We start from the raw sequence: 12,078 nt of genomic DNA, 5'->3' as shown, positions 1-12,078 counted from the left end.
AGAAGAAGAAGAAGAAGAAGAAGAAGAAGAAGAAGAAGAAGAAGAACAACAACAACAACAACAACAACAACAAGAAGAACAAGAAGAAGAAGAAGAAGAAGAAGAAGAAGAAGAAGAAGAAGAAGAAGAAGAAGAAGAAGAAGAAGAAGAAGAAGAAGAAGAAGAAGAAAGGAACTCTTGGGGCTGGAGAGATGGCTCAGCAGCTAAGTGCTGTTTAAGTGGCTGCTCTTCTAGAGGACCCAGGTTCAATTCCCAGCACCCACATGGCAGTTCACAACTGTCTGTAATTCCAGTTCCAAGAGCTCTGACATCCTCACATGGACATACATACAGGCAAAAAAAAAAAAAAAAACAATGTACATCAAAATAAAACTAGTAGATGGGGCCATAACCCCTTCGGAGATGGGGTGTCAAAGAATCTATTCACAAGTTACCTAGGCCATTGAAAAAAACAAGATATTTGCATTATGATTCATAACACTAACAAAATTAAAGTTATGAAGTAGCAATAAAAATAATTTTATGGTCGGGATCACCACAACTACGTTGAAGGATGGAAGTATTAAGAGCGCTAAGAACCACTAGTTTACAGAGTATTTGACAAATCAATCCTACTCTGCATAGGCTTTGTATTTTTTTAACAGAATTCTAAATTTCAGGAGTAATAAAGTGGAAAGGAGGAGATAGATAAAGAGAACAGGGGAAGCAGGAAGAAGTCATGGGCTAACAATTCTGGAGTACTCGGTATTTTCCTTTCTGTGTGCAAAGACTCACAGGGATCTTCATGCTTTGTTGTCACTGGTGTGGAAGGGAGGAAGGCAATGCTTACTCCACTTTCCCGTGAGGCATGGAGAAATGTGTTACTAGAGACTATGGATGACAGAACTTTGAGAGTTCCTTTCCCAACCTACAGCACAGCATAGAAACCATCGTTAATCACAATCCATTGCATTCTTCAGACTTTCCAAGAGTAGACTTGAGATACTTCACCACAAAACATTTGATATAAAAGACAAATCAGGTTAATTAGCTCGACTTAATCATTATGCAATGTATAGATATTTCAAAACATCATGTTGTACATGATAAATACATAGAAATAAAAACATAAGTGTTCATATGTAGAGAGAGAACTTTCATTTGCTGACAAAAACAAATTTTGAAAGTTTTAAATAAAATTGTATTCATTAAAATTTATATAATGAATCATCTGTGAGCATGTAATTCTTAATTCTAAAATGTTACTTTTTTCTTTTACAAAGAATTATCTAAATAAACATTCCGTCATCTATTGGATTCATGAAAAAAATAGATAGATGGATGTAAAAATCAACAAAATCCATCTTTGGTTGTCTATAAGAAATTCATCTTAATTTTAAGAATAGGCACTACCTTAGAGGGGTGGTGAAAAAAATACTCTAAGCAAATGAGACAAGGAAACAAGCAGGCATTGCTATCCAAATATCCAAAGAAATAAACTTCTAATGGATATTAGTTGTAAGAGATAAAGGACACTTTGTTCTGAATGAAGGAACAATTCACCAAGAAGAAATTACTACCCTAAACATATATGCATCAAACTCTGGTATACCCAATTTCATAAGGTGTGTACTACTGAGGTTCAAGACAAATATTAACCACAACTCAGTAATAGCAGGTAATTTCAGTAACCCACTTCTTCCAGTAGACAGATCATCTGAACAAAAAAACTGACCGAAAAATGTTGTAATTAAAGGAAATCATACATCAATGGGCCTAACAGATATCTACAGAATATTGTGCCCTCTCAGCAGTACAGGACAACTGAAGTAAGTATGTATCCTATTAGAAACACAATGCAGTAAAGCTTAAAGAATCTCTTGTAATTACAGGAACTCATGGAGATCAAACAATACATTACTAATGAATCATTACTAAATGATGTTTAAGTCAAAGAAGAGATCAGTGAAGAAAAAAATTCCTGGAAGTTATATGAAGATTAAAACACGGTATAGCAAAACCTCTGGGACATATTAAAAGTAGTCCTGAAGACAATTTATAGCTCTCAGTGTCTATATTTAAAAAATAAGACATAACACCAGAAAGAGCATAAGTAAATGACTTGATGCAACCCAAGAGTGTTGAGAAACAAGAACAAGCCAAATCTTAGCTTCTTCTCTGTAATTTATCTAAAAACTCATTCTAATTTATCTGCTGAAAAAATATGAACAAAACCTCAATTAACTTCTTATACCTTCTATGAAATGTGTGATGTCTTTCCTCAGCTTGTTAGTAAGGTGTATACCCCTAACCCTGTAACTTGTTAAGTACAATGAGGACATTTTTACACACACACACACACACACACACACACACACACACACACACATTCAGAGTTGGGGAGAAACCTTGGATAGATGAATAGGCAACCAGTGTTAACTATGTCTTGCTTTCTCTTGGAAGCATTTTAAAATTTCTTTGAAACACATTTGAAGATTTGAACAATATCTTTCATCTTCAGAAAAGCGTCAAAACGTCTCCTAAGTGATCAAAGACATAAATCCAGGATCTGAAAACAAAAAAAAAAACCTCTGAATATAAAACATAATAAAAGGTTAAATTATATAAATTTGTCTCACTACAGTGTTATCAGGGCTCCCTGCTTCAGAGAAACAGGCACTGCGTCACAGGATCTTGTTGGAAAAATTAGTGAAAATTCTATAGGTTGATAAAATAATTATACCCACCCAGAATTACACACCCCAAGCAATGGGGGATGTACCCTCACACTCTCATGCATTTTCAGCCGGTGACATTTATTGGATCTCTGTGTGTAGAAATGTGAACTGCCATCGTGGAAAGGACTCAAAGGAACTGCAAGACCATTGATTCGATAGTAATTTATTTACAATAAACATAAATATCCATAGCAATGCCCCAAATCCAAAGTATGCTAAATCACATCTACTGCCTTAAATTAGATCCTAAAACCCTTCTCTTAAAAGTCATAACTTGCTCAGTATTTATTTAAGGAGTTGGCACAGCAGCACACTTCAGCAGGGTAGCAAGAACAAAAGAAGCCCTGTGCAGGGCGAGAGGCACAGGTACTTTGCAGAGAATGTGCCTGGGCTGTGTCTTTTTGTCCTCAGTCCTTCAACTCTAGTACTAAAAAAATTACAAGGGTGCAGGTACATTTACACTCTCGTGCATTTTTCAGCCGGTGACATTTATTGGGTCTGTCTGTGCAGAAATGTGAACTGCCATCGTGGAAAGGATTCAAAGGAACTGCAAGACCAGACCTTTGTCCTGAGAAAATGCACATGAAAGGAATGAGCAGATGCTCAGAATTACATACCAAGAGTGTATGAATGGAATGAAATCTCTAGGTACACAGCTAATGAAGGCTGTTCGGGTAGAGGGATTGAGAGAATTGGGTCAAGGTAATCAGGGGACATTCTTATAAACTGACTTTGACGCTAGGTTTGAAGGGTGAGAGTTTGATGGAATGGAGGAAGAGGGTACAACCCTCATTGCTTAGGGTATGTAATTATGGGTGGGTATAATTTAGGATTTGTTGATACAATGACTTTTGTCAACATAGTTAACAGTGTAACTAAAGCAAGGCAATGTCACACTAGAAAAGTAACCTGTCACCTGTGAAGGAAATGGGGCCAGGGTAGCATTTCCTGTTCTCTTTGAATGCCAAGTTCCAGGCTCACCTCAGGTCTGACTACAATTTTTAAAGAAAAGAACAGGGGTCTGTACCAAGAAAAAAATTCTTTCCATTTTGAAACAGACTACAAAAGAGAAGAGTTAACCCTGAAGGTGCCATGAAAGTAGGCCACCAGGGAGGCCTGCCCCTGTGAGCACCTAGGGATTGTGGAATAGAAGGAATCTAAGCATTACCCATAAGGCAATGTAGAAGTCATTGCCCAGTATCCTAGTTAGCTTTAATTACCAACTTGACATAGCCTTAAGTCATATGAGAGGAAAGACTTAGTTGAGGAATTGCCTAGATCAATTGGCCTGTGGGAACATCTGTGGAGGACTGTCTTGATTATTAATTGATATAGGAAGGCCCAGTCCACTGTGGGTGCCACCATCCCTAGGCAGGTGGTTGGGTTGGGTATGAAAGCCAGCTAAGAGTAAGCCAGTGAGTGAGCCACCAAGCAGCATTCATTCATGGTTTCTGCTTCAATTTTTTCTGTGGAGTTCTTGCTGTGCCTTCCCTCAGTGCTAGACAAGGACCCGAAAGTGTAAGTCAAATAAACCCTTTCTCCCCTTAGCTGCTTTTAGTTTCTTCACAGCAACAGAATGGAAACTAGAACATCCATGTACCAAGTGCTGAAGATAAGGTTATCTGTGCTCTGGAAAAGGGATGGGAGGAGGACCAAGGGTGGCAGGGAGACCCCATGAGTCTAGGCAAGTCTTTCTTAATCTAGGAAGTGCAAAGCTCAAGATGAAAGCATGGTAGGTAGTTGGGGGATATCAGCTTTTAGAGGATAAGTGTAGATAGCACCAAACTGACAAGTGACAGTTGACATTTGATTGCTTCTTGCAAATCCATTCGATGTCTTCTAGGTGAGGAAGACGAGACATTTGGGGCTGTTGGATAAGCTGGCAAAAAATAAATAAATACAGAAGCAGAAAAGGAGAAATGTGTTTAAGGAGGCCAAGTTGCACCTTGGAAGAGACTGCCTATGTTGTGGGTTAGTGAGAGAGAAAAGATATTTTGGGAAATATACCTATGAAAAGCTAACCAGCTATTTTAAGGCAGAAGTTCAGGCTGGACCATTGATATACTCAACTTAGTCAAATATACATGGTGGTAACTGCCATTGTCATATCTCCTGAGCTCTGCATCTGATCAGTTCTGAAACTCTGTAGGAAGATATGTGGGTCAAGGGCAGCTGTGGCTCAAAGGATTTTAAAAACATATCCTTTTAAACATCAGCAGACTTAAATTATAATTTTAATTATATTTATATTTTTAATTAAGATATTTGGGTTAAACAATCATAAACACAAGAAAGAAACTTCTACAGAGGTCAGGTGAGCTGTGACCTGGGTCCATGATGGGGTCTGGGGGTCACTGGCAAATTTTGTCTGCATAATGGATAGTAAGGTATTTTCTGTAATTATTCCTTAAGCTATGTTAGTTTCATTCTTTGTATATATTTTGCAGTAAAATTGTAAGTAAGTTTCTCCTAAGAGTGAACCGAGTTTTATGTATGTATGTGCCATATATACAGATAAAGAGTTTGACAGAGGGAAACCCAGGACCAACTGAGTCACGGGGACACCGAGAGGAGCCAGGTTTTCAGATCAGCTGTGGCTCACACTGACTGCTCAGAGCCATGAACTGAACACACAATGGGACCTGATATCAAGGCATCCACCCCTATAATCTACCCTAACCACCCAATAACAACCTATACCAATCGCCTCAGGGTCACCTTGCTAGAAAGCCTCAGATCTTTGTAGCCTACTTTGTCAAGGTGACTTTTAATAGTAGATCCTGAAAACATAGTCATTGACTCTTTAGTTTGATCAATACAGGTCTATGGCAGGAAAAAAAAAAAAGAAACAAACAACCAAAAAACAACACACCATGCCTTTTTTTGTCTTACCAATAATCTATGCATCATGCAGGTCTGACATTGGCTTTCAGAGCACATCTCCAGTTCCGGAGGCATGTTTGTTTTATAGCAAGGAGCTAGGAATTTCAGGCTATGGGCACTGGTGTCAGGAATAAACAAGTTCAGCCGAGAAAATGAGCTAGATGATAATAAAGCAGTCACTAACACAGCTAAACAGATATATTCTCAAGTCCCCTGACATCTTTGAATATCTAACTCAGGCATCTCTGTCCTTAGCCCAAGAGCTTTGCTTACTGTCTGCTTTCCCCCTGGATAAAGGAAGCAGGGTGCCTTGAACAGAGCTTTTGTATAAAGAAGCCTGCCAGCCTCTATTAAATATATACACAAGTAAAAGTAATAAGGTCCACTGTGTGTGAGTGAGGCTTTTGATATGGTCCCTGTAGTAATTCTGGCTTGTTCATTTTAGGGAGTAGGTTTGAACCTTACTATCTTTGTATGTATATTAACTTCTTGCAAAGGCAGAGAGGGTATGGTATGAATAACAAATTAAGGATCAGATACTTTAGGTCAACTGGGCATTCAGAAACACTCAACGTCATGGCTAACATCAATTGAAAGCATAATACCACTTGGCAGAGAGGAGAGTTAGAGGTAGAACCTTCAAAATTTAGAGAGTGATCTAACAAATTAGCCAGTGCATATTAATAGTCTTATAAAATTGCTTGCTTTGCATTGCTTTTTGCTAACTCCTGCATCAAGTTTGTTAGGGACTTAAACTTCCACTTCTTCACACCCTTTGGGTCTTTCCAGATAATGAAGCATAAAGAACAGGCCGATGCTGCACAGTTTTTCTGGGGAGGCACAGACTATCTCTTCACTCTAGATAGGAGACTGAGGATACATCAAAGGATGATGCTACCCAAACCTAACTTGATAAACCAGTAAGTTGTGCTTACTTACAGAAATATGAGTGACTCAGTTGCATTGTCAAAGAGCTCAAGCCAGGAAGGATGATGGCTCCCAGAGCTGCATCACTAATGTACCCTACGTAGCTTGCATCTCCACTTAAATGGCTCTTCTCCCCGGACACAGTTGTTCCTGACATAACCCCAGGGAGTCTTGTAGATTTTCTGAGCTTCCTGTGCCTCCTAAGTTTCAGTAGCTTCTCTCTCTTCTCTCTCTCTCTTCTCTCTCTCTCTTCTCTCTCTCTCTCTCTGTCTGTCTCTATCTCTCTCTCTGTCTCTCTGTCTGTCTGTCTGTCTCTCTCTCTGTGTGTGTGTGTGTGTGTGAGTGTGTGTGTGTGTGTGTGTGTGTGTGAGAGAGAGAGAGAGAGAGAGAATACAAGCAGAGAAAACTCTTGGGTGTCATTTACCAATAGTATAGATCACACACACACACACACACACACACACCAGTCCAGTAACCCAACATTGTGTAGCTATGAATGGAAAGTCTGAGAATTCAATAGTTGCTCAGTCTACGATGCTGGATGTCTCGGTTGGTCTTCTGTACCTGCTGGAATCCTGAAGAAGTGGGCTGCAATGCCAGTGAGGGAATGGATGTGTTAGCAAGGCAAGGGCAAACAGGAGGCAAAGAGCCAAAGCTTCTTACTTCCATGTCCCTACATAGGCTTCCAGCAGAAGGTATGGACCCTATTACAGATACATCTTCCTGCCTCCAGTTTTGTATAAAAGGTGTATGTTATCCTGCCTCAGGACCTTAATTAAAGGTTTGTGCCTTCCAACCTTATGATCCAGATCAAATGTGTTATGTTTTTCTACTTCAAAGACACAGACTAGAAGTGGATTGAACCACTTCAATCCAAGCAGAAAGATCTTTCACAAGTGTGCCCTCCATTTCTGGACTGTAGTTCATTCCAGATATAGTCTCCATCATAATCACTTACCTTGTTTATTTACAGGAGACTCTCTACCTGGGACATGGAGCTCACTGGCATGGCTAGGCTGTCTAGCCAGTGAGCTTCAGGGATCCACCTGTCTCCCGCCAACTTTGCAGCACTGTGTTTAACATTCACATGGATATGCCTGGCTCCCTGTGTGGGAACTGGGAGGTTAGAAATCAGTTCCTCGTGTTTGTACGGAAACACTTTTGTATCTGGCCTAAGTTTCCAGCTCAGCTTCCTGAATCTTATGAGCTACCCACTCCATACCATGAGGAAGTGTTTCAATTCAGGAAAAAAAAAAAGACGCCAGAAGTTCAACCAATTAAGCACAAACTTTTAAATATATTAGATGACAAACTTTCTGGGGAACATCTTGCATACTGTCTTAATGCATCAATGGAGAGTAGACAGAGTAGTTAGTGTGGTGTCACATGCCTATAACTTCAGCTGTTTGAGAGGCTGTTGCAGAAGGCTCTGGAGTTTGAGTCCAGTCAGGCATATATAGTGAGATCCTGTTTCAAAAATAAAAACTAACCAAACGAAGAGTGAAAACTTTGGAAACCAAGAGAGCTTGGACCCACAGAGTATCACTTGTTGGTTGGTGATTATTACATAAGTTCATTATTTTTTACTGAAACTCAGTTTCTTAAGCTATAAAATGGCAATGATTTTCCTATACCATACTTAGTAATTATGGTTAATTGTACTGCACAGCTGACAGTCCGTCTCTAATCTTCCATGTTTTAGATAGACCACATCACGGAAAATATCAAGATTATACCTGAAAGGTAACAGAAAGGATGGAAGAGTACATTTGATAGAGTTGGAAGGTCCCTTTATGGTTTAAGATTCACCATGAGGGCTGATGGCATGCAGTCTACTTAATGTTACATAGCTTGAGAGCTGAGTTCCCTGCCTGTACCCACCTTAATCAATGTCAGACACTGAGGACAGATGTTGCGTTTCTAGAAATGTTCTGTCCTCTGAGGCTTTAGGAGGTGGGTCAGATGTTACAAGAAAGCACACAGATCCCTCTTTAAGGACGACAACTGTCTCAGTCAGGGTTTCTATTCCTGCACAAACATCACGACCAAGAAACCAGTTGGGGAGGAAAGGGTTTGTTCGGCTTACACTTCCACATTGCTGTTCATCACCAAAGGAAGTCAGGACTGGAACTCAAGCAGGGCAGAAAGCAGGAGCTGATGCAGAAGCCATGGAGGGATGTTCTTTACTGGCTTGCTTCCCCTGGCTTGCTCAGCCTGCTCTCTTACAGAACCCAAAACTACCAGCCCAGAGATGGCACCACCCACAAGGGGGCCTCCCCCCTGATCACTAATTGAGAAAATGCCTTGCAGCTGGATCTCGTGGAGGCATTTCCTGAACTGAAGCTCCTTTTTCTGTGATAACTCCAGCTGTGTCAAGTTGAATACTTTAGCCAAGGTCTGAGCCAGCAATAGGAACTGAAGGCATATTTTTTCCTGTATGTTTTTGAGCCAGTGATCAAATGGTGTGATGGTGGGAGGGCCTAACTATTCCCCACTTCCCACCCACCTCTTGTTGGAGCTCTCAATGGAATAGCTTCTTCTTTTTTCCTTGTTTTATAATAAAGCCACCATCATTTGAAACTAAGATGTCCAGATGCCCTGCGGTAGCTTCTTCTTTTGTTTGTTTGTTTGTTTGTTTTGTTTTGTTTCGTTGTTGTTTTAGTCATTTTTATTAGATATTTTATTTATTTACATTTCAAATGTCATCCCCTTTCTCGATTTTCCCCCCAGAAACCTCCTATCCCATCCCCCCTCCTCCTGCTTCTATGAGGGTGTGCCCCCACCTAACCACCCATACCAGACTCCCTTCTGCTGTCGAATTCCCCTACACTGGGGCATCGAGCCATCACCGGGACCAAGGACCTCTTCTCCCATTGATGCCCAACATATTCGGCTGGAGCCATGGGTCCTTCTATATGTACTCCTTGGCTGGTGGTTTAGACCCTGGGATTTTTGGTTGGTTGATATTGTTGTTCTTCCTATGGGTTGAAAACCCCTTTAGCTCCTTCAGTCCTTTCTCTAACTCCTCCACTGGGGACCCCATGATCAGTTCAATGGTTTGGCTGTAGAACAAGATGGCTTACCCACTCCATGGCAATCTGAGGTTACCCTGCCTAACTTTATCTCCTCCTTTTCACTTCACAGTGTCACTCCACAAGACACCCTTTGTATATAAAATTCTGTCTCAACAGCTGTCTGTTCTCTGGCACTGACTGGTCACATATTGGCTGGAATATTGGGGAGGAAGCATTGGTACATGTATGTGCACTGGACAGTCAGAGACCAAGAATGGGACAGAAACTCAACACAGGTTAAAGAGAATGAGATGTGTTATGAGGGCTCATTGCAGGAGGCTTCCAGGCAGCCAAGAATGGCTCCAAGAGCTGGGGATGGAAGGAAGAGAGCAGTGTATCCTACACTGTGGACCGGGGACAGAGATGGATATGACAACCCAGCCAAGGAGCTGAACTGTGCTTTACACACGCTCTTCAACCTCACACACTACCAAGTTAGATATACCAGAAAGGATGATCCAAAGGAGTCAGTCTCCTGCCTAACCCAGGAATGTGAGAGTTTGTTCAGCTAAAGGTCTCTGGCCGTGGCATGTATCTGAAAGGGAAGTATGGTTTGTTTTAATCACCAGGTATCTTTTGCCTTTGGAGATATCTGTCAGTCATGTGGTCCGGCATTTCCATCATGGAGTCAGGGGTGAGAACAATAAAACTATTGAAATCCTTGGACCTAGTGAGGAGTCTGGGAAGAGTAAGTGCTGGAAGAAACAGTACTTTCAGGGATTCTATGGATGGGGAGGGCAGAGTGGTTCCTGCTCTTCTTACTGGGGTGGGAGTGCAAACATGGTCTGAACCTGGGACCACATCTGGATAGAACCCGCCTAAGGATAAAGTCACAGTGGTGATGCAATTTGTGACCACTTTAGGTATAGGGAGAAAATTGTGTTCTTTGTTTCCTTGAGCCATTTGGATTTGGGTAGGTCTCTGATATTCATTATTAGATTTTGACTAATACAATATTAGTTGTCCGGATCGATCCTGTGCTGAAACTGGTAATATCCTGGAAAAGTGTTCAGCTGCTAATCAAATACTAATATGAGTTTATGAGACACAAAGCTGGCTGGTGGTAATAGGGATGGCCTAATGTGTCTTCCTTACAGCTTCTAATGAGAAATCAATGACAATCGTGTGTGTGAATCAGAAGTAGCAACTTCTAGATCTGCCAATGTCTGTAACACCTTATTCTAAATTAGGGCTAGGGTATTCTGTCAGCGAAGCATCAGAACTTTGTAAAATGTTGAGTGTTGCAGGGAAATAGCCGGATCTTTCTGGTTCTGAAAAAGGAGGAACATGTTTTGGAATCTACATTTCCAGCACTTTACAGTCCGCAATGACCGTCTTTCTAACCAGAGAAAAACTGTCCTCTGTAGAAGCTGATCAGTAAAAACTGGTGCATGCAGAGACCTGGGGGAAATGTCATTACCAGTCCAGAAAAATTATTATTATTTTTTTTTGTTCAGTGTGGCTAAGACAAGGGTATTTCCCAATGTTCTGCAGGGCGTTTGAATTTCTTTAAAAGGAAGATATCAAGTTCTGTGTCACCGCTGAAGTCTGCAGAAACTCTGTGATCTGGAAGTAGGAGGTGTAAAGACAAGTGTGGATGAGTTAAGGGGGCTTGCTAAGAAAGGGGGGTTGGTGGCTGTTAACCCACATCTGTATGAGGTAGGGGCATTGTTGAAGCTTGAAACCCCAAGCTCCAGTTGGCTTTCTGCACTTCTCCAGGGCTCTCTAACCTCCATATGCTGCTTCACAGTTCACCATTGCCCACCCATCTGTGCTCCTGTGTGGTGAAGGCACTTATAATGCTCACAGGGTACAGTGGGGTTTCTTTCCCTTTGGTTGTAATGTGATGTGTATGAAATGCTTCGTGAGGGCACCTGCTAGAATTTCTACTTCGCGGACTGTGCTTCATACCCTGCTCATGCACTGCCTACCTCCGAGCACGCACATGCGCTGCCTCTAAACCTGCCACCAAAACTTGACTTAAGGCAATCGGTGTTCAGCTCACCTGGAAAGGCTTGTCACTCTTGCTCGCTTGCTTGCTTGCTTGCTTCGTAATGCACTCTGTGTTACTGTCTCTTGCCCTCTACCACACAACAGTACTCAACAGCGCATCAATATGTCTAATAACTACTGTGTGCCCTTTCTTAGTTGTTGAGACCATATGATGAACAAGACCAACAACTACTCAGGGCTCTTAGAGTTTATAGTCTCCAGATAAACTCCCAGTCCAAACCCAATCAGCATTCTACTCCTACCTCTCTGTAGCCACCTGCATTCCTCCCCATCTCTCAGGGGAGAAGCTGTCCCTCTTACCTGGAAAGCCGAGATGCTCCCATCCCCTCCTGAATCCTCACAGGAATTTCTTGGCACTTCATATCTTAGCTCCACTGTCCATTTTATCAGCTAGCCTTTTTTTTTGCATAGAAATATGAATGAAATATAAGTGAAGGCCACCAATAGACCAGCCTGTGCTGTCC

At 41.3% G+C, this 12,078-nt stretch overlaps 1 long non-coding RNA gene across 5 annotated transcripts in view; it reads left to right on the top strand.

The window, feature by feature from the left end:
• Gm41079 overlaps positions 1 to 12,078 on the top strand; it is a 36,403-nt gene that overhangs the window by 11,166 nt on the left and 13,159 nt on the right. For 3 of the 5 annotated variants that reach the window (XR_001781036.1, XR_001781035.1, XR_001781034.1), the window contains 2 exons: positions 6,390 to 6,520; positions 8,230 to 8,270. This is a non-coding gene — a long non-coding RNA (predicted gene, 41079). The remainder of the gene's footprint in view (positions 1 to 6,389; positions 6,521 to 8,229; positions 8,271 to 12,078) is intronic. The other 2 variants (XR_001781039.1, XR_001781037.1) reach the window with 2 other exon arrangements.

This window comes from Mus musculus, chromosome 13 (genome assembly GCF_000001635.26).
Source record: "Mus musculus strain C57BL/6J chromosome 13, GRCm38.p6 C57BL/6J".
In the NCBI taxonomy this organism is placed as follows: Eukaryota; Metazoa; Chordata; class Mammalia; order Rodentia; family Muridae; genus Mus; species Mus musculus.
This window is presented reverse-complemented; position numbering and strand designations above follow the sequence as displayed.